The sequence below is a fragment of the Sardina pilchardus genome, chromosome 22, assembly GCF_963854185.1.
Source record: "Sardina pilchardus chromosome 22, fSarPil1.1, whole genome shotgun sequence".
Lineage (NCBI taxonomy): Eukaryota > Metazoa > Chordata > Actinopteri > Clupeiformes > Clupeidae > Sardina > Sardina pilchardus.
The window spans coordinates 8,753,749-8,777,560 of NC_085015.1; the positions used below are offsets into that span (position 1 = coordinate 8,753,749).

Below are 23,812 nucleotides of genomic sequence, written 5' to 3' on the forward strand. Positions count from 1 at the left end.
GCCATGGCAACCGGGCCCCCATCACGGAACCTTCCGGTAATCTGAGCGCACCGTCGCCAGCGCGGGCAGGCAAAATACAAAACGAGGGGAGCAGGAGAAGCCTCGCTAGCGCTATATACGTTCCCCAAGCTGAGTGTGGTGCTGCGATACATACCCAGCCTCCCTCATATACAATTCAACAGTCATATAGGGCAGAGGGGAGACCTCTCAGTGTTACAAGACAAGAAGAAACTATGGATATCTTTAATCACTTCATAACTTTGAAGTAACTCAAAAGTTACTTAAAGTAACTCAAATGTTTGGCCAATATTCTGGTCTGACAAAGCCAATAGACAGACCAACCATTAGGTTTAACCTGAGACATTGATCCTTCCAGTCAGTTCTAATCTGTGCTTGAGATGGGGGACTTTACTGACTAACCTCTCACTGGCAGTGGTTGTCTCCTGGAGGCCTGAGCGAAACAGGGGGAGCGGGTAGGCGGTGCATGCCAGGAGTCCACTGCCTGGGCTGGGGAGTGGAGACAGGTCCTCCCTTACTCTCAGGCTGTGGACAGAGGCAAACAGAGACGGATGGATAAAGACATGGGTTCACATGTATAATGTATGCTCGCGTACACACACAGGCTACACACACACACACAGGCTACACGCCCCACACACAAACACACCTACACACACCTACACACACCTACACACACCTACACACACCTACACACACCTAATGGTAACATTCAGTGACACTTTCTTTGTCTATATCCATACAAATCCAGAAAAATAAAATGCAGCCCAACAGGAAATCAAAAGCCTTCAGAGTAGCTGAGCTGCCTGGAGCCAAGTAGTATAAAGTAGTGGTGTCACAATAACAACATCCCGACTTTGATACAACACCATGCCTAAGTATCTCGATGCCAAAACAGAAACAATACCAGAGCAAAAACCTCAAACAGCAGTTATAGGAGTAATACATTATAACAACAGAACATGGAACTTCTTTTTTTCAACTGATACAAATACAGCATTTAATGAAACCTAATTAAAGTATCATCTTGAAGTATAAGGAGTAATAAAATGGGGTATCTATAAAGAGTCACAATACCATAGTATGGATGCATTGTGCAACACTAGTTTAAAGGGGACTCTCTGCATCCCCAGTGCTTCTTTCCCAGACAGAAAAAATGGTACTTCATATTTCAGTACCAGGGAAGTGAGGTAGAGAGACTATAGTCAAAGGAGTTGAGTAGTTTCCTGCACAAGAACGTAAGTGGCTGCTATGGTACTGTGGATCACAGAGATAGGCCTCAGGATTGATGCTGGCTCTGGCACTGGAATGTCTAAGGAGTCTGGTGGTCTGAAGACATTCCATTCCAGAATCAACAGCAGGGAATAATACTGCCCTCTGCTGGACACAAAGTCACAGTGCATCCTCCCTATGTGGGTACAGTGACGTGACGTCGGATCCACGCTTCTGTTACATCGCTTTCAAGGTAGAGTCAAGAGAAATGGTTATTGACCTGTGCTTTCTGGAATTTCATCCTATTTATGAATGGATTTTCATGTACATAATATGTTGTTTACTGTTTACAGGTAAACACCTTAAAATGAATGTTTATTGCACTCCTATACATCAATGTAAAACACCAACTCAAGATCACACAAAGAGCAAAGGAGTATTTCGATATGCACATGTGACCTTTTTTACTAATTGTCACTGAGCAACTCTGCCTCTACAACTCTGCTCTACGTTCCTCAGAACCGGGTCACCCTCTTGGCGGCCACACGTGATCCCACATCCACCCCCACGTGATGGGCCCGTGTGTTTGTGTGGAGTGGAGTGGATGTGCTCTATGGCCCATATACTCCCTCAACTACTATTCCTCCTGCTTAACCCGGTCTATTGTCTTCAGTGCCCCACATGGGAGTCCGATCCCCACCTCCCCACCCACCTCTCCACCTCCCCACCTCCCCACCTCTCCTCTCCTCCGGTGCTCTGCCCCCGACATGCATTTCTTTTGTTCTCACCCTAATTGAATTAGGTTCACATTTTACAGCAGAAAGACACGCTGTACTTTACTGTACCGCTGATGGCTCACTCGCTCGCTCGCTGGTGCCTTCTCGGCTTGTAGAAGTGGGTCACAGTGTCTCTTCTCACTCTTTCTCCCTCTCTCTCTCTTGCTCGTACTCACATTCTCACACACACACACACGTGTGCAAACATGCAACGCATGTTCTTCTGCACCCCCAATCCCACACACACACAGTCGTAGCCTACACACACACAAACCACAAACACACACCCACATATAATACACACACCATCCCCTTGGAGAAGAGATGGCTGTTGGGATGCCTCTCCCTAGCTCATCCTAACTGCCACACACCCATCCCAGAGGACAGACCTGCAGATACCCTCCTGCCCCACCCATCCCATAATAACACACCACCACCCACCAGCCCAGTCTTCCACCTGTCTAAGTAAACAAACAGTCTGGGACCTACCTTTAACCCCACGGAAATGACACGGTCATCCAACGCCTGCAGTCAATCAAACATTCTTTACATTTACTGCCAAATACAATCCCTCTTGTCTATCTGTTATGTTATCCCATGTTTTGCTCATGTGAATTAGATATTTGCTGTATATTAAGTCATGTAGATGCTTTCATCTAAAGTGCGTCAGAGTACAAGTAGGCTAGCCTGCATCTGATCAGTGCTGGGTGTTGTTCCCGGGCAGGGGTGCTGCAAGGAGGAGGGGTGGAACAATGTCACGGGCCCTGCACTGACAAGGGGCCCTCATTGAACATAACAACCTCCATTGCTATTGTTACTGAAGGGGCCCTATGCTAGGTATATGTTTTTAATAGGAGCCCAACATTTCTAGAAAGCCTCTTTCTCTACAGCTGGCAAACAAGCTATCTGATCACCCTATTGAACACTCCAGCTGGATCATCGCTCAATAACCATAAATGCTGCAGATATGAGCTAGCGAGAGCTGAAAGTCCACATGCAGCGTGGGAGACCCCAGACGACATAAATGGATCCAGCGCCTGTCATGTTTACTTACTTGCAGTCTTGTGTTGTCTCAGCCGAGGTTCACAGGACAGGACAGCCCCTCGTCGCTATCATAGTGGAACACAGATAGTAGCCCTCATGTGGCCCAGAACCAGCAGGAACCAGCATGAACACTGTTTAGCAGTATAGCACACAATGACACACAGCCCATACTGATAGAAGCGAAGCGATCACAGTAAATTTGCTTGGACTCGATCATGTTGATAGTGTGTGTAGGATTCTAGGCTGTGGTGTTAATGGGATGATCGTGCTGATAGTGTGTGTGTGTGTAGGACCCTAAAGGGGTGATCGTGTTGATAGTGTGTGTAGGACCCTGAAGGGGTGATCGTGTTGATAGTGTGTGTAAGACCCTGAAGGGGAGATTGTGTTGATAGTGTGTGCAGGACTCTGTGCTGCGGTACTAAAGGGGTGATGGTGTTGATCGTGTGTGTAGGACTCTGCAGTGTTAAGGGGGTGATGGTGTTGATCGTGTGTGTAGGACTCTGCAGTGTTAAGGGGGTGATGGTGTTGATCGTGTGTGTAGGACTCTGCAGTGTTAAGGGGTTGATGGTGTTAATAGTGTGTGCAGGACTCTGGGCTGCGGTGTTGACTCTGTTTCAGGGCTGTTTCAGGAGTGAGCTGGGCATTAGAGGAGATAAGGCTGCTTGCATGTGCCTGCTATTTATAGCCTGGCGTCGGGAGTAAAGGGTCAAAAATGAAGCTCGTTTTCAACGTCCTCACTCTCTCTTTCTATTCTCTCGTTCTCTTCCTGTTTCTACCACTCTCTCATTCTATTTCTGTTTCCCTCTCCTGTTTTTCTTTCTTTTCATCTTTCATTCCTTGTTTTTTTCTGGCCTGCTCAACTCTCCATCTCTGTCCCAAACTCTTTCTCTCTCACTCTCTTCCTGTCTCGACAACTTTCTGTTTATTTTCAGCACCCCCCCCTCCCCTCTAATCCCTTGTGTCTCATATTCTCTCCATCCTTCTGTCTCAGACTCTCTCTCTCTCTCTCTCTCACTCTCACTCTCTCACTCTCTCCCCCTCTGTCCCAAGTACTCTATCTCTATCTCTCCATCTCACTCTCTGCTTTCACTCTCTCAGTTTCCTTTTGACTGATTATAATGGAAACTTACAAGTCTCTCTCTCTCAACACACAATCTCTTTCTCTCTTCCTCTCTCTCTGTCCCACACACACACACACACACACACACACTCTCTCTCTCTCTCATTCTCTGTCCCAAACACAGACAATCTTTCTCCCTCTCCCTCTCTGCCAAACCCTCTCTCTCCCCCAAACGCACATATTCTCTCTCTCTCTCTCTCTCCTTGTCCTTCTCTCTTTCTCCCACTTTGCCACATTCTGCGCCCCTGTGGTTCGCGTTCAGCGGCCGACTTGACTGCTGTTATTGTGCTGCATGGGCTGGGCACACATACATTAAGCATGAGGGTCCGACAGGGCACCGCACCACTGCTGAAAGGAGGGATTCTCTGCGGCGGACAAAGGCACTTCAGACACACCAGCACCCCGAGGGATCTGCTCTGTGCCACCGCTCCGCTCGGCAGGACACCGCACAACACGGACAGGATCACATGCGTGCTATCTGACCTGCTACAGGTGGACGTGTGTGTGTGTGTGTGTGTGTGTGTGTGTGTGTGTGTGCTGGTTAAGCACATATAAAAGAGACAGTGATGAATAGATCTCATATATTTACAATACTGCTTTACTATACTGTACAAACTTATAGAAAGTTTTTAGGGTTTCGGGCATTTCTGTATGTGTATGTGTGTGTGTGTATGTGCACTGGTTAAGAACATATAAAAAGAGACAGTGATAGATCGATCTCATATATTTACAATACTGCTATACTATACAAACTTACAGAGGGTTTCTGTGGTTTTGGACGTACGTGTGTGTGTGTGTGTGTGTGTGTGTGTGTGTGTGTGTGTGTGTGTCACTTCCCAGGGGTCTTTACTTGCTTATGTACACACATTAATCTATCACTGGCTTTGACAGCAACCGCACAGAGAAGAGAGAGAGAGAGAGAAAGTAGAGAAAGTAGAGAAAGTAGAGAGAGAGAGAGAGAGAGAGAGAGAGAGAGAGAGAGAGAGAGAGAGAGAGAGAGGCTTCCTTACGCATCCTAATTTTAGGCAGGTGGCACAGGCCAGTCCAAGGACAAGCCCCAGCAGACCAGCCTGGAGCAGGGCTGAGCACAGCGGAGTGCCTCCCTGCCGCGAGCAGCCAAACTGGGTCTTCTTCAGTCCAAACGCAACCTCCTGCTCCTTTGAACTAGATGGGACCGCGCTGGGCATCGGGCACCGGGCACTGGCATGCCAGGGGGTGGTGGTGGTGGTGGTGGGGGGGCAATGGAGGGCAAGAAAAGGGCAGGATGTGCAGCAGAGATAAAAGGGGAGCTGCAAAGCATGCTGGGATGTGAGTGACAGAGATGATGATGAAGGGGGGGGTGGGGCATATTAAAGAGGAGATGACGGGGGGAGGAGAGGCTGAGCAGAGCACTCATTATGAGATGACTGGGCTTATAGTATACTACACTATAGTGTGACCGTTGCATCACTCTGGGTCAGGAGGTGCTCTCGTGTCCTCTTCAAACAGTAATAGAGCAACAGGGGATAGAGAGACTTATTCAAGACTCGTCAAAGACAGAGTCACTGAGAGATGGATTGATGGATGGATTTCAAACTGATTTCAAAAGAGCGTTAAACGTGTGTGTGTGTGTGTGTGTGTGTGTGCGCGCGCATCCTTATGTGTGTGTGTGCATGCATCCGTCTGTCTCTCTCTCTGTGTGTGTGTGAGAGAGAGAATACACACAGACCACTGTCAAAACACAGACACAGGAAGAGAGCTGTCTAAAACCAAGGAATTATGGGTAATCATTTACAGAACTGCAATTTACCCAAAAATCCCATCTCCCGATTCCCGGCCCCCGCCCATCGCCACCTCTACATGACCTTCACTCAGTAGGTTTGGAGCCGCGGTGTACATGATTGCTATGGGTCTGAGACACTGGATCAGACATAAGCTCGTATACCACTTTCCCAGGCTGAAGAGGGGTCTGACTCCCAACACTAAGCCATGGGGATAATTGCTCCAAATTGGTTGGCTCACAGGGTGTGATATGCGAGTCTCTGCTGAGACTGCGGAGAAAAAACACAACAACTGGTGAGGTGGTAAAACAAGCGAGGGGTTTGACAGACAGTGTGTTTAAATGCGTGAGAAATAGGACACTGGGGGGGGGGTGCTACAACAGAGCCTTCATTTGGCATCTCTTTCTATTCTCTACTCGTCTAGACTCTCTCTGTCTCTCACATACGATCTTTCCTTCTCTGGCCTTCCTTTATTCTCCCGTATCTGTCAGTGTAAAAGACTACAGCATATTTTTTCATCCAGATGATATTCTCATATAAATACTTTATAGTGTATCTGCCAGCAGCTACTTCTCTCTCCAGTTCTATCTCTGTCTCTGTCTCTCTTTTGTCCCGGTCTGTGTATGAGCAGAGATGGTTGTCGTACCATTTATTTTTATTAGTTTATATATAGCCTAACTGATATGTCCATAAAGTGACTTAATAGTGTGCTGCCTTCTAAGACCCCCCCTGGGCCAGGCTACTGTAAACATGACAAGACCAGGACTGTCTCTTAAGAAAGTGTCTCTAAGAATATTAACCCTTTCAATTAAGTGTGTGAGGTATAACATGCTATTATTATAACACAAACAGACACAACTACTACTAGTTTTGCACATGGTATCTTGTCTAATACCATCAGTGGAAGCCATATATATCCCCACAGTTTTGAGGTGGAGGGTGCTTGAGGTCTCAACTGTTGCCCACTCTTAAATGGTACTCTGGATGGTGGATTCCTTAGGAATCAGAGCAAAAATTCTGAGCTGGAGAGACGTTTACTATGTTAAGTCAAACCAGTGGGAAGCAATAAGGTGGTAAGCCAAGGTGAACAGTGTGAGATCTATGGCGTAATATAATCACTTAATCTCTTTGCACTTGTGTTGTGAAAGTAAAAACTATTCTACCATAATGAGCGAAGACTGTCCTTTTTGTTAGTGGTCTGTCATGGTTAATCGGCACTGTGCTGGAACAGTGAGAGCATCATTTTGCCATTGTGAATTCTTTAAGCCAACTCAATGTGACCGAGGTTCCTAAATACAGCACAGCACAGCACAGCACAGCGCAGCGCAGCACAGCTCAGCACAGTGCAGCACAGCACAGCACAGCACAGCACAGCACAGCACAGCACAGCACAGCACAGCACAGCACACTGGGTGGGCAATCTGGGCATCCAAGACCATCCAACCAGTCCCTCCAGTCTTCTACACTGCCACGTGACACACACCCACACACACTCATCAACACACACACACACACACATCAGTACAGAAATTCCCTGAACAGACACACCCCTACCCACTCAAGGGACCCTTTTGAGCCCACATGTGCTAGATGCCGCACACACACACACACACACACACACACACACACTCACACACAGAGTTGGGCAGGAAATTAGGTAATCAAACAACAGTCGGAGCGTGAAGGTAAACACACTCCAACACACTCCTCCTCACACAAACACACACACGGACACACACACACCACTTCCTGCTTCCAGCCAAGGAGGTCTGACTGCGGCGATTATTTTTGGGAAAACGGGCAAAGGAAAGGACTCAATGGCATGTGTGCCCAGTGGATTAAGTACCCCACACAATCAGTGCCCTTCACCCCGGGCCAGGCAGACAGAGTGAGTGGGCCACAGCAGGCCGTCTGCATGCTTGGAATCACCTCTCCACTGTCTAGGATTGAGAGTGAGTGTGTGTGTGTTTGTGTGTGTGCAAGTGTGTGTGTGTGTGTGTGTGTGTGTGTGTGTGTGTGTGCGAGTGTGTGCGAGTGTGTGTGTGTGTGTGTGTGTGTGTGTGTGGAGAATCAACCAAAGCTAAATGTCAACCACCACCTCCACACGTTCAAACAGACAGACAGACATACAGGATAGACAAGACAGACAAACAGACATGACAAACTAGACACACTAACCGATAGACCAGACACAGACATGCAAGAAAGACAAACTGAAACTCGACACATACATATAGACCACAGAGACACAGACAGACAGACAGACAGAGAGAGAGACAGACCCCTCACCATTCATCACACAAACCCATTCAGCAGAGACAAAGAAGTTCTGGAGACCCTGGAGATTTTTCCAGCACACACACGGAACAGACGGCAGGCAGAGCGTGAAGCAAAGCAGGCTGCCAACTCCAGCTGCCTCGAGAGGGCTGAACATTCTCCAGGTTAACAAACACACTCGTGCTCATCCGCACACCAATCACCAGAAAATGAATTGTACATTTTGATTGGCTTAGAGATGAGCGGTGAAACTGTTATTGTTTAAAGGGAAAAGGTCCAAAATGTTTCAGAGAAATTGACAGAAGCATTACTGGAATGCCAACAAGTAGTCGTGTTACATAGGCTAACTGCCCCTCAGTGTTTAACACACCTTAATGGATCAAGTATTGCTTAGTTATTTAGTGCTCTGGGCTGTCCTTCATCCAAAGCCTCATACCAGTCAAGGGCAGGTGTTCATTTCTTCAGTTTGTATTCTCTTCAGTAGGAACTCTGGCCAAACCCTTGTCCTTGCTAGCGCCTGGCTTTCCTGTTGGAGCTAGCAGAGCACATTCTATCTCAGATCATGGGCAAATTTGGCATATTCACCGCCTCACAGGGACGAGTTCCATCTCGAATGCTTAAGAGTACTTTCTGAGGAACCTACACAGAAAAATGTAGTAAGAGGTATTTTACTTCTTACTACTGCTGACATTTACTGAGTGCAAAGCTGTTAAAGTCTGCATTGTGGAATGTTGAAGCGGCATTCTGCATCACCCTGTACAAAAATGAGCGTCTACAGTAACTATTTGCAATGTGTGATAACTGGATTTGAACCCATTGACCTGGGTGTCGTTAGCACTTTGCTCACCCCACACACAGCTACAAGAACACGCTGTTTTGGGCTAGAGGGGAATGATAAGATCTTAAGAGTACCATTTCAAGTTTTATCAACACTGCACCATGGCCATGAATCCAGATCTACTGAAAAATCTTCATTTGTACTCCGTCTGTTCTGCAAGTCATTTAGACCTCAGACCGGCTGAATGTAAACATGACACAGCTGCATATAGCACGTCACCTCTCAGATCAGAATATTATTCCCGCCATGGACATTCAGATGTTGAACAGATGGACTAATCAGGATTTGGCAAACCTCGGCAGGGGTGGGGGTGGGGTTGGTCATTAATACAGCCACTGTTTGGGGATGAATTATAATATCTTTGTAATCTGCAGGCTCAGCTATCCCGCTCCTTGGCGGTTTGCACCCATATGTTTCTCATCCAGGCCGGCGCCCTCTTTGGTAAGAACTATAATACGCCCACACACACAATGATCCAGGTGGCACTCAAGAGTCACTTGAGGAACGAAAACACAGTAGAAGCCAGCCAGGAAGCCATTACACTCTCTGAGCAAAAGGCCTTGTGCCGCTCATGGAGATGTCCTCCTTAGCCTTATGCTGACGGAAATAAACGTTTACTTGAAACACACACTAGTGATATGTCCATGTGTTTCCACAGAGGGACGAGAAAGATGTATCGTGTAGACATTGGCACTATGCGAGCAAAATATGTTCAATCAAGGAGATGAAATCCATTTTAGCCTTCTGCTGACATATCCCTTACAAAACAAAACTCCTACTGTTATTTGTCTACAGTGGGACTGTTACTGTTACAACCACTCTGAGTAGAATGTCTCCCGCCAATCAAGGGGATGATGTCAATATTAGCATTCTGTTGAAATAAACAAACGTTTAGCAGTCACACTCTCTCACCATCAGCGCTGGTCAATGCTATTCCTGCAGTCCTGCCTCTCTGACAAACTATGATTCCTCCTGATCTGACACCTCCTGACATAATGCTGTCACAGGAACATGAAATAAGAGACTAGAGGGCCATAACTCCACATAAGCAACGACCCTCTATCTCTACTCAGGCCGAAAACGGGCTGATATGAGGAGGGGAAAGTGAGATTGTCAGGTTCTGTTTGGTTCTAGACTAAACAGATTGAAGGGGAAACTGTATGGGTTGGGACACGGAACGGGAAAGACATGATACACGGAGATGTACCGCAACTTCCTGCAGAACTGAATTAAAAGGTCTGTGTGCAGACTAAAAGGAAGCGCTTGTTTGTTTTTGCTTTTTTACCTAGACCTTATCTTTGATATATCCCATAAACAGACAGAGAGAGTGTTCCAGTATGTGCTGACTGCTGAGTCTCCATTTCCTTTGTTTGACGAACGTCTCCCACCTAAGTGCTTGCGGTTCCAAACAACAGAACAGAGTCCTCTGTTTGTATGTGTGTGTGTGTGTGCAAGGGAGAGGGAGAGAGAGAGAGAAAGAGAGAGAGAGAGAAAGAGTGGGGGTAGCTTGGCTTAGCCACTAATTACTGTAGAACAACAAACACAGAGGTTGGCTCCATGACTCAGGCGCAGACGGCCGAAGCTTCCAGGAAGGGAAAAAAAAGTGTGCGATATAAATAGAGGGACATTTCCCTCAGAGGAGCTGACAAAAATATTAGCAGGTAACAGAAATTAAAACAGGCAGAGTTCAGTGTCCTTCTGTTTCGAATGTGTCCCACCTAGTCTCCACAGAAATGCTCCTTTGACTTCTTTTTTTCCTGCTTTTTCTAAAGTCCGTCCTGTCAGGGAGGCTGCCCTTCTGACCTCTCCAAAACAGGAAGGACTTCTCTTATGGTTACAGTTTCTCTCCAGGGACCTACAGCCGCACCCCACACTCCACCACCTCCTCCACCACCACCTCCTCCTCCAGTAGCACAAAGTGTACAATATACACAAAGAAAACGACGCCTGAAACCGGGCTGAGAAATAACAATCTGCGGAGTCAGCAATCTGGACAGTCTACGGATGGGTTTCAATGCTGGTGAGGTAGTCCTCACTCACACAGACACACACTCACACAGACACTCACACAGACACACAGACACACAGACACAAAGACACACAGACACACAGACACACACACACAAACACAGACACACACACACACACAGTAATCAAACATCACAAGGAAACTAATGAGAAACATGAAGACATAATGACAAATACACACATTCTGTACAATTAAAAGCACACATAGACAGAGTGACACACCCACATATTCACACACTAGGAGACACACACACACACACACACACACACACACACACACACACACACACACACACACACACACACACACACACACACACACACACACACACACACACACACACACACACACACACACACACACACACACACACACACACACACACACACACACACACACACACACACACACACACACACACACACACACACACAGAGAGAGAGTCTCTGCCCCTTCTAAACACCATAACGCTCAGTATGATTGATACTGCGCTTGCTGAAATGGAGCACTACATCAAAAAGCCACAGCGCAGAGTTGGCAGGCCTGATGGTGGGAGTGTTTTTTTTCCTTGAGGTTCTCGGAGCGGAAGAATGCTTTCTTCACAGCGTCGGAGAGGAGACATTCAAAGCATGCAGGACATGAGTGCAGCCTGTGAACTTATGCAGATCGTCTGCCGGGGGCCAGGGGCCCTTTCTGCCGCATTCAGGCTAATTGAGGAGGTGCTGTCTGCTACTCAGGCTTCAGACTACACAGTGATGGGCATCTAGAGGAGCCACAGCAGCAAGAAAGTATTATTCTGATGAAGGAAAGAACGAGTCAACAAGAGGGGTGTGTGTGTGTGTGTGTGTGTGTATGAGTGAGTAAGTGAGCGAGTAGAGAGGTAGGGCTGCGTGTGTGTGTGTGTGTGTGTGTGTGTGTGTGTGTGTGTGTGTGTGTCTGTGTGTGTGTCTGTGTGTGTGTGTGTGTCTGTGTGTGTGTCTGTGTGTGTGTGTGTCTGTGTGTGTGTGTGTGTGTGTGTGTGTGTGTGTGTGTGTGTGTGTGTGTGTGTGTGTGTGTGGTGATGTTCTTTACAACTGCATTCCTTGGAACAACTCCTTTCTGTTCTCGTGGGGAATGTGGTTTTGGTCTCTCCAACTCCAGACTAGACAGAACATCAGCATCAGCGTTGAAGCCCCATTATTAACGCGGAACACAATTCTGTTCTGTTCCGTTCCGTTCCGTTCTCTCTGTTCTCAGTGGCTGGTTCCTTCCCTCCCCAGTGCGGCTGGCTGCGCTCGCCTCGCAGGCATCGCTGGCCCCAGATCTCACACAGGGGAAGTAGGGAATGAGGGCGGGTGGAGGGAACGAACAAACGCCGAGAATTATTTCCACTCCAGTCCGTGCCCCCACTGTACACCCCCGAAATATCTCCTCCTGGGCTCAGGGGGCACCTAGAGCATGTGATTAATGACACACACACACACACACACACACACACACACACACACACACACACACACACACACACACACACACAGTATACAAGACAAGCAACACACACACACACACACACACACACGCAAGTAACACCGACGAAACAAGCACCACACACACACACACACACACACACACACACACACACACACACACACACACACACACACACACACACACACACACACACACACACACACACACACACACACACACACACACACACACACACACACACACACACAGTCACATGCTTGCATCCACACCATCACAGTTTACTCCGACCCTACTGGATTTGTGGGTTATGAGAACCAGTCATGAAGGTAACAGCTGGCAGTCAATTCAAAAGGACAGTGCCTACCACAAGGATTAGAGAGCTGGACCATTTTCAAGTCTTCCCACACAAGGATTTTTGAAGTGTTTCAAAACTTTCAGACCTAATCTAATAATGATGTACCTGATAGGCCTAATTGCATTTTATCGAATATTGAGTCTTCCTAAAGTAGGCCAGAGGTTAACTGTCTGTAAAACAGTTAAAAGCTGCACAATAAAATGCAAAATCAAATCAAAGCTGGATTGTTGATTGCTCTAATCTGATCTGATGTCTTTAAATTAGTATGAGCTGTTATTTCCAGTGATTCACAAACTGAGCAAGTCTTGCATTGGAAAAAGTCCTGGGTTAATGACAAACTCACACAAAGAAGGCTCTTGTTTAGGATTCGCTCTCCTGTGCCGTGTACATGGCTTTGCGTAAATATTCCCTGTTCCCATAGGAGCTACAGTGACATACCGTGACATGTTTAAAACGCGACTAACATGCCCAAATCACGAGACAAGTGTTGTTGTCTCATAATGTCGCCCCTGTCCAGATGAACGACGTTAATAACCATTATTCAAAACCGTGTAGTTTGTAGCCGTCATCAACTTACCGTAGTAGGATTGGATCGGATCGGATCGGATCTTCTTTTGCAGGATGTAGAGTATTTCCGACTTTGAGATCCTTCAGTCTCGCCGCTGTCTTCCGAAATAGTCCATAAGTTAGGCTACATGTTTCTCTGTACTTTCCCAAAACAAAACCAGTCGATTTCAAACCATTGCGCTCGAACTCCTGAGATGCGCGCTGTAGCCCACAGATCCTATGAAAGACAGCTTCCCCTGTTTTACACACACATAAACACAGGCGCACATGTACATGCACTTACACACTACTCCTCGCCGTGACTTGGACGAGCGGAACTGTCTGGCGAGTGCGCTCACACTCTCCAACTCCTCACATGACGCAGCCCCTATCCCCACGTCGGTCTATCGTGGTTTCGGCGTGGACAACATGACCCGCCCCCATGGCGCGACAGCTTACTAGCCCCTTCCCCGGAGAACCTCCATCCCCACCCCCGCCTCATTTATGAATTATAGATAAATATCTCACCACCAATCTGTTGAGAGATTAGAATGCGTGTAATGGTCTTTTTACAAGGAATGTGTTTGTAACTTATACAAATGTTGTCCCGACAGATGAGTTAAAAACAACACAAGTTGTGTTATTTTCAACACATTCGGTTTTAAGAGTGTAAGTGGAAGGGTTATTTTGTCAATAGAAGTGTAGGTTACTTTGGGGTTGTTGCCCCCCCCTGTCTGCTATGGCAGGTCTGCAAGCCTTCTATTGCAAATTTGGTTTGACTGCATATAGCCACAAAAATACAGTTTTGAATTTCATTGCTGGAAAAAAACTTACAAACTTGGAAAAACAATCAGGCTCTGTAGATTGTTTAGTTCAGATTGACAAAGGAAACTGAGTGCTGTGATGTGCAATAATTGTCCTCCTTTGCAGTTAATTTGGTACATCACTCTTTAGCATTAATTTGCATGTTAAGAGGACACATCATTCCTGAAATATTGTTTGTTGTTGCTGCGTTCACTGCCAGGGCATTTGTTTCGTAAGCAAAGCGTTGTCACACAGGAAGCCTCTTATCAATCGTCACACTTCTTCTAAGGAATGCATTTGAAATTGTGGAAGGTGACACAAAGACTGGTGCCACCATTTAAAAACTCCATAAAATCATTGTAGAGTCTGGACAACACACACATTGCTTTTCGTTACTTCCATAGAGGATGTTATCTCATAAATATTAAACAGTCCAAGTGTATCAATCACCAAACCATCAACGATTCAAGTGACATCCTCCATCTTGGCTTTCTACAATAAGTGATTGTTACTGTGTCTTATCAGGCAGCTCTATAGTCTGTGGTAAATGTTGAGGAATTTGCCGTCAGAGATCTCGCCGTCAGTCCCCGACCCAGTAAACGCCTCCATTAACATGCCTGAGAAATAGGGCTGATGAGCAGATGAGGCCCTGTGTGAGCTTAGCTGACGTTTTTGCCCTTTTCGTTCTGAACAAGGGCAGGACAGGAGTTACTTAGATGTCAAGTTATGCAACAACTGTGACTAAAATAGGAGACATTTCAATGTGAAACGATAGTTTTTGCATATGTCTGTCTGGTTATCAGTGAAATGCCGCCACACAACTGTTTTTTTTCCAGACCACAGTCAAATATGTGAATAAAAATGCCACAGTCGAATAAGAGAAGAGTACATTTTGGGTGAAGACGACTTAAGTGGAGAGTTCTTGTGGGTGATTGTGGGGTTGCTTTGGTCCTCTCTTAGATTTGCAGTGTTATATATGAGTCATACGACAAACTTCCAGACAAGGTTCCCCTCTCCAATCTACTTAATGAAGGGCTAAGTCCATGGCAGTCTGAATAGGGCTGAAATGCATGGCTGAGCATAGCTTCCTTTTCTCACCAACACCGACACACACACACTCACACACACACACTTACACACACTCACACACACACACACACACACACACACACACACACACACACACACACCCATACACACACAACCCACATAAACAAACGCATAATCTTGGAAAACCCCACAGTAAGTACAGTTACACACACACACACACACACACACACACACATAGAGAGAGAGAGAGAGCGAGAGAGAGACAGAGAGGGAGACAGAGAGAGAGAGAGAGATGAACAAATATGCATGGGTAGGGCTAGGCTAACCCGTTAAACTGTTCATTTTAAGTTTGATGTTGTGTATTGATGTCATTATCACTTTGGATAAAAGTATCTGCTAAGAACTTTCACACACAGACACACACACTCAAACACACACACACACACACACACACACACACACCCCAAGCAGCCCACATAAACAAATGCATAATCCTGGAAAACCCCACAGCAAGTACAATTACAGAGAGAGAGAGAGATGAACAAATACAGTACGCATGGGTAGGGTGAGGCCTTTTAAACTGTTCATTTTAGTGTTAATGATGATGTTCATGCAATGCGTATTGATGTCATCATCACTTTGGACAAAAGTGGCTGCTAAGAACTATAAACATAAACACACACACACACACACACACACATACACACACACACACACACACACACACACACACACACACACGTAATTGCTGTGTTGCCAGGCGAACAATTGCCCTTGTGCAGTGCTGGTGCTTTTGAATGCCCCTACTCCCACAGCAGAATGGGCTCTCCACTCTGGCAGAGTTTAACTCCCTCACCCCAAACCCCAGGCCAGGCTAGGAGTGCTTTTAGAGGTTACCACCCCCAACACACACACACATCTCAGGGCCTCTCTCTGACAGACCAGGCCCGGCTGAGAGTTTAAGATGGTCATTTGAGAGACACAGGCGCGCGCACGCACACACACACACACACACACACACACACACACGCACACAGCCTCTTTCTCTGACGGATCATCCAGGGCTGAACTTGTGTCTGGTCAGCCCAGGCACTGGGCCCGTTTCTCTCTTTCTGCTCTTCAAAGCACATTCTACATCCACCACTTCATCCCCCGCTTCCTGTAGCACTCCCCATGTCAGCTCACAAGCCGTCTACCGGGAACCAAACACATCTTAGCTCCGTCTATGTCTGTCTGGCTCTCTGCCTCTCTTTCTCCATCTCATTCTTCTGCTCTCCCTCCTTCTTTCTATTCATCTCTCTGATTCTTTCTCTCTCTCTCTCTCTGGTTCTCTCTCACTCATTCTCTCTCTTTCTCTTTCTCTCTCTCGCTGTCTCTCTGGTTTGTTCTCTCACTCTCTCTCTTTCTGGTTCTCCCTCTCTTTCTCTCTTTCTATCTTTTTGCTGACTCATCCACTCACACACAAGGCCTGCTCTCCTGGAGTTGTAAAATCATTTGTGCTCTATTGTGTCTGAGCTTTCGGAGGAATCCGACCTCCATGAGCCTCGGCGCTTTTTTGTGTCTCCGGCGCACAATGTGCCTTTTCACGCTCCGCAAACCTGTAACACAAGCTCTTCCTCTCACCAACCGCGTGTTTTGGTGTGACTGTAGAGGAGAGATGTCAAACTCCAGTTTGTGTCAGAGAGTTAAAAAAAAAAAAGTCCTGCCGTGTATTTGCTTCTGTACCTGTGTCCACTTCTGTTGGCTGTTGGCTTCACTAATTACCTCATCTATCAGGCGGAAGAGTTGAGCAAATTAGAGTCAGCTGGTTTTAGTGAACGGTTGGAGCAAATTTGTGGTAGGACTTGAACTTTCTAAAGCTGGAGCCTTCCACCTATGGCCTACACCAAAGATTGTCTAGTTACCTAGATGAATCATAAAGGGATTTGCCAATGGAACGAAGTGGCACGTAGTTCCGGACTCCTAAATAGGTGTGTCCATTATGTCAAATATAAACTTTTCTCTGAATAAACAATAAAACAAGATAAATATAATTTTTGAAACACTCTTTCAGAGGCAGGATAAATAATTCAACTTTGGAGCTAAGGTCTAGCTACTTCCGGACTCCAAACAGATACAGGAAATTACCCTCTTATGGATTGTCTGGCTTCATCAACCGTCTCTGCAGATACAACCATATATGTTTGGTGCTAATGGCCTGCGGGGGTGGCGGAGGAGCAGAGGTTCAGTGTGCTGTGAGAGTTGTGTAAGGTCAGAGATGTTTAAAATCTCAATCTCAATCTCAACCTTATCCGTTTTCCCATTGTCAAAAATATAACGGCTAACAGAACCATATGGGGAGACGTGCTAAAGTGACCGTTTAACCGTTACGTTGTCTTTTCACCCAGAGATTGAAATCTGCCCTTTTCAGAAGTTCGGAAGTTTCAGAAGAAAAGTACATCTGTAATGTAGAACAGCAGAACGGAGCCGGCGTTGCTGATAAGGCAGCAAGTGGCAGAACAACCGGCTGTGCAGTCACACATAACCACACCTTAAAGCCCTCTCCTTCTCAGACACACATACACACACACACACACACACACACACACACACACACACACACATAAACAGACACACACACACACACACACACACACACACACCACGCATTTCTTAGTCTCCCTCTTTGTCTTTAAAACACACTCACAAGTTCTCTCTCTCTCTTTCGCTCTCTCTCTCCACTATACTGTACTCACGGCACACACACACATAAACAGACAAACACACACCCACACACACACACACACATACATACACACACACCACACATTTCTAAGTCTCCCTCTTTGTCTTTAAAACACACTCACAAGTTCTCTCTCTCTCTTTCGCTCTCTCTCTCTCCACTGATACTGTACCCACAGCAGGTGTTTTCACAGAGGGCTGCGGTGACACAGAACCAGTTCTTAGGCCAAGATAAACAGCATTAAAGTTACACTACCTGTGGAGGACAGGGCGCTGTGCAAACAGCAAAGAACAACAGAAAGAGGCCCTCCCTCAGCCAGAGAATGGGCTCAGGACTAGAGGAAGAGAAAGAATCAATAGACCTAAAAGCAGTGCCTTCTCTTTACACATGTAGCCTACACACTGAACTTAAAACAACATCACAACACCAGATAAGGCCTCCAGACATGATTGTGTGACAATTTGAGACAAAGTGAGAGGCAAGCCTACAGTAGAGATAGAGAAGTCTAGAATCTCAAACGTCGGCCTGCTCTGCCTGAGTGGAGGGTCTGTTTACATGGCATGAGACCAGACGCTTGCACCATCGGGCAAGATTTGCAGAACAGCTAGTTAAAAATGCTACAGCCTGGGGAAGGGAGAGCTTTGTGTGTGTGTGTGTGTGTGTGTGTGTCTGTGAGAGAGAGAGAGAGGGGGGTAATGTATGGCTGTATAATCATAGGTCTAGGGTCAGGAGCATGTGAGGAACAGCAGAGGTGCTCACCTAGTCAGCAGATGAGTGGGCAGTGTGAGTGTGTGTGTGTGTTTGTGTGTGTGTGTGTGTTTGGGGGTTGGTGGGTGTTTGTGAGTGAACGTGTGTGAGCGCACAGAGAGAACAGAGGAATATCTTTATATGACTAGAATGGCATTGAATTTGACCGAAAAGATGGACTACACACACACACACACACACACATAAACAGAAACTGAACAGAACGGACTCGAAAAAGGCCCACTCTCTGGGCAGTGATTCCCAAACCATAAGTAGCAGTAAAGGACTCGCAGGAGACAGAGACATCGGTGGCGCCGCGCAGGCTAGACCCAGCTGACAACAGTTGGCCGGTCAAGTGTGCCTGCGCCTGATCATATCTGGGGATTCTGTTACCGTTAAAGAGGAGGAATGGCTGCGCTCCGCTCACAGATTTTAATGCTTCCAAAGAGTTTCAAGTTTTATCTTTATTTTAGAGCCCCCCCGTCGATATGAGATTTTAAGGCCGACACCGATTTCAGGACTTTGAGGATTTCAGAGACCGATAACTGATAGGCTGATATACATTTATTACCTGTATTTCTTTCTATTTTGTATTTTTGCAGATTCACCATGTGATTTCTCAGTCAATGCTCTCAAAAAGCCTTCAGAGTCTTGATCTCGTACTGGAGCTTTATTTAGCTCGGTGTTGAGGCCATGTGGAGCCACACAGCTCAGTGGTAGAGGAGTGAGTGTCGGACAACAGTATGGAGGTGCATGGAGGGAAAAGTTTCTGTGTTGCCTCATCATCAAAGGTGAGAAAAGAGCAGGATACGGGCTCCACTCCAGTGCCCTCGAGTGCCTCTTGCTTAGTGCATTCAGCAGCTTGTTAGGGGTGGCAGTGTGTGTGTGTGTGTGTGTGAGAGAGAGGTGCATTATACACGGTTGAATGCAGACATTCTCAGTTCACCTGAAACATCTGTTTAGTGTGGCCACTCACACTAATTGGCTTCTCAAGAGCAGTAGAGAGAGTTTGTCCCAATTTGTTTAAATGTTATATGTGGTCTTACGAAAAATTGATCAATTGATATGTAAATGTTTGTTTTACAATCACACACTCGGAAAAGTTTTAATTTCCTCACTATTATGCTTAAATTACAAACAAACCTCGAGAGGAATGTTATGCAAATGAATGAATAGCTTAAAGTCAGAGAGGGTTAAAGCGGAGTGGAGCATTTACAGTAGTAATCAAGGCTCTTTGTTAAAGTTACTCCCAGAGCTGTCACCAGATGATGTCACAGGAAGTGTGAATTGCAGAGCAACATTCCACTGTGGAAGAAATAAGAAGTAATCAGGATGGAATTCAATCTGCAGTAGCTCACCCCACTCTGTCTGGTTGCTGGATTAGATTAGATTAGATTCAACTGTATATTGTGTCAACTAGGTGTATTTAAATGTCATGTAAAATACCATGTAAAACAGGACAGGGAAGCACTCGTACCTGCGATCCTGACCTACAAAGAATTGTAGCCTACTGTAATGGCAAACCCTCTGAGGCAAACAATGGCTGTTGTCTTGGTTACACAGTACACTGGAATAACCTGACTGAGATCAAACGGTGGAGTGGTGTTTGATTAGGGTACTTTCCTAGATAACAGCTGCAACAGTGAGTCTAGAACAGATAGGATGAGGACCATTAGTGGAGAAAAGCATCTACTGCCACATGGGAATTATTCTACATATGTTCTTGTTGAGTGCTCTTTAAACACCAGTTGACCCTGCTACGGTAGGCCTATAAGGAATCTGCAGTTTCCTGTTATCATTGTACAAATGTCAAAAGGTAGGGTAGTCAACACAGGCACAACGATTAGGACAATATGAACGGCCTTCTCTTTGTTCTTTGAAACAATTCATTCATTCAACAACAAAAACAAAAGCAGAAACCCAACCAGTCAACCCAGAGACAGTCTGTTTTCCAGTCACTTTGCTCCCCTGAGTTCAAATGTAAACAGACTAAGTGAGCTGCATCCCTTGCCCTCATGTCAACCCTTGTTTGTGCTGTGCTCTGTGTTGTATTGTAAACATGTCTGACGCAGGAACCGTTGCCCAATAGAGCTGAGCAGAGGTAAACAGCGTAAACAAAAGGCTGTGTGCGCAGGTGACGAGCACACCTGGGGTCAAGAGCCGTGTAAGCTATAGCCAGAGGCACATGACCCAGAGGAAATACTTGTTTGCTATCAAACTGTGCTTTGTAACATTGTTTGAGTCATTTACATCTGTATATTACTTCTATGTGTCCGAAATAATATGTAAATTGTCTTTACATGTCTGCTATTGTATATAATGTATTTTGTATATTGTCTGTCTTAACAGACTTGTTTTTCTGTGTTTTAGCGCATTGGACTTTTCAAGGAAAAGGTTTGAAAGAAATGTCTCTCTCACCTGTTTGTTTAGGTTTTACAGCTCTATTATTTTAGTAGTCAGTGCGTTTACAATTCTGGCTTTGTTGTTGGTTCATGAGGACCATATGATCACCACGATCAAGAGCCATGGTGGTACAGAACCTGTAAGTCATGTATAGAGAGCAGTGGGAAACTTACTGAGATGATCTTCATTTCCTCCACAAATGTTTCACTGTGTAACACAGTGGAGAGAGCAACACGTCCCAAACACCGCTGTTGGCTGGCCAGATGTTGTTTCTTATAAATAAACATAAAAACAATATAAATGGATAACAAATCTTAACTAGAAATGCAATTCCAAGGAATTACCAGTGCATGAAATGCAAAAATAGATAGATAATGTAGATATGGTTACCAAGGTGTAGCTAGGGTAAATATGGTGGTTGCATAGTTTACAGAGAGTTGATAGTGTGAAGGTAGACAGTTTAAAGCTGAAACATTTTGATTTGCTGATTTCTATTCATGTTAAAATGTTAACTATGGTAACAATGATAACCAGGTTGATTGGTTAACTTAGCTACTGATTTCATGCAGTAATGGTAAAAAGGTTAACTATGCTAACTATGCTCACAGTGTTAACCAGGTTGATTAGCTAACTTAGCTAATGATTTCTAGCAGTTATGCTAAAAATGCTAACTATGCTAGCAATGCTAACTATGGTAACAATGCTAACTTAAACTAACAATGCTAACCAGGTTGATTAGCTAACTTGACTGATGATTTCTAGCAATAATGCTAAAAATGCTAACAATGCTAAAATTGCTAACAATGCTAACCAGGTTGATTAGCTAACTTAGTTAGATGTTTTTTGCAGTTATGCTAAAAATGCTAACTATGCTAACAATGTTAACTATGCTAACCATGCTAACCAGCTAACTTGCTAGTGAGGACTTTTATTTTGAAACATTTGTTGCTAGGGTATCCATGGTGGCCACTATCAGGAAGCAAGAAGTTACTGCAGCATAATCATGTTGGTTGCTATGGAAACGGTCATAAACGCTTAATTTTAATGGTTGGTATGTTGATTGCTAGGTACATGGAGGTTTCGTGTAGTTGACTGGAGGCATAGTTGATAACTGACAGTTGGAATGGTTGAACAGTTAAATAGTTGAGTAGTTACAATGGTTAAATGATTTAATAGTGTATTATTGCAGTGAGGACCTTTATTTTGAAACAGTTGTGGACAGAGGAAGTAGTGAAACAGAATCTGTAGTCTAAATAAGATTGTATGCTTAAAGCCTGAGACAGAAGGTGCCTCTCATATAGCGTTTACGCGTCCTCTCTCGCTCCTCGATCCTCACTGATCTACATAAAGAATGATGGAGCGGCAACAATGGGATAGTCTAGCCCTTCTTCTATCTTTCTTTATGTAGATCATTGAGGATCGAGGAGCGAGGGAGGACATATAAACGCTGCTTGAGAGGCACCCACAGTAAATACTTTGAAAGTTGTATGTAGATAGTCTAATTAATGTTGATAGACAGAATGTTTAATGGATGTTGATAGGCAGATTGTTTAATAGATATTGATTGACAGTTTAATGGGTGGATGAGTGAATGGTCTGAAGAAGATGAATGGATAGAAGGTTGGATGGAATGTGCCTTATATTCTTGTTAAGAGAGACACTGATACAGCTCTCTGAGAGTAGTTGATACAGGTGTAATCAATTTAACTGGCTAGTCTTAAGAGAGAGTGTGCTTAAAGCCTGAGACAGAGTAAATCATTTAAAAGTTGAATGTAGATAGTCTAATTAATGTTGATAGACAGAGAGTTTAATGGATGTTGATAGGCAGATTGTTTAATAGATGTTGATAGACAGTTTAATGGGTGGATGAGTGAATGGTCTGAAGAAGATGAATGGATAGAAAGTTGGATGGAATGTGCCTTATATTCTTGTAGACTGGAGAGACACAGCTCTCTACTGAGAGTAGTGGATACAGATACAGGTGTAATCAATTTAACTGTCTAGTCTTAAGAGAGCCAGCGTATGTAGCCTGAGAGAGAGAGAGAGCTGCTGCAGGTGGGGCTGGCCACCTGGCATAAGATTCTAATTGCTTAATGATCCGATTGTGATGTCATAGAGGCCAATGTTAAGTCTATGGGGAAATTTGTAATAGTTTTTAATTTATAGTTTAAAACGTATAAAAGTTACAAAGTTGAAAAATACTTAGCAGCCTTCCCCTATTTAAGACCTACGTTGCGACGTTTGAATGAAGTTTCTAAGTTAAACGGTTCAAGCTGAATAGAAAAAATGAATTTGATCAGCGGAATAATAAGAAGAAGAAGAAGAAGCCTTGGAAGAACAGTACAGTGCATTTTCATGCACTGTAATAAATACTGTATCTTTTCACAACATGCTTTATATGTTTAGAACATTTTTAATGTGCACGATTTGAACGGCCCTATTTGTCATTGGCCATAGAGGGCCCTCTAGTGGTCATAATATTGTAATGCTAATGCTAGTGTGTAATGCTTGTAGCAGCTATTTATGCCCCTTTCCATTAGTTGAGCGTTTATTTAACGTACAGGGTATGAAACGGTTAAAGGTTATTAAGCCTCTGCTTGGCCACTGGGCCATATTTCTCACTCAGCACATCCACATCCTA

At 45.2% G+C, this 23,812-nt stretch overlaps 1 protein-coding gene across 5 annotated transcripts in view; it reads right to left on the reverse strand.

Moving 5' to 3' along the window:
* LOC134069745 (leucine zipper putative tumor suppressor 2 homolog) overlaps nt 1–13,806 on the reverse strand; it is a 36,583-nt gene extending 22,777 nt beyond the window's left edge. For 2 of the 5 annotated variants that reach the window (XM_062525788.1, XM_062525786.1), the window contains exons 1-2: nt 13,477–13,806; nt 421–543 (exon numbers count right to left, since the gene is read on the reverse strand). The gene's annotated coding sequence lies outside the window, so the exon portion shown is untranslated. Of the gene's footprint in view, nt 1–420; nt 544–3,060; nt 3,182–13,476 lie in introns of all 5 variants that reach the window. The other 3 variants (XM_062525790.1, XM_062525789.1, XM_062525787.1) reach the window with 2 other exon arrangements.
* Nucleotides 13,807–23,812: the final 10,006 nt, after the last annotated feature.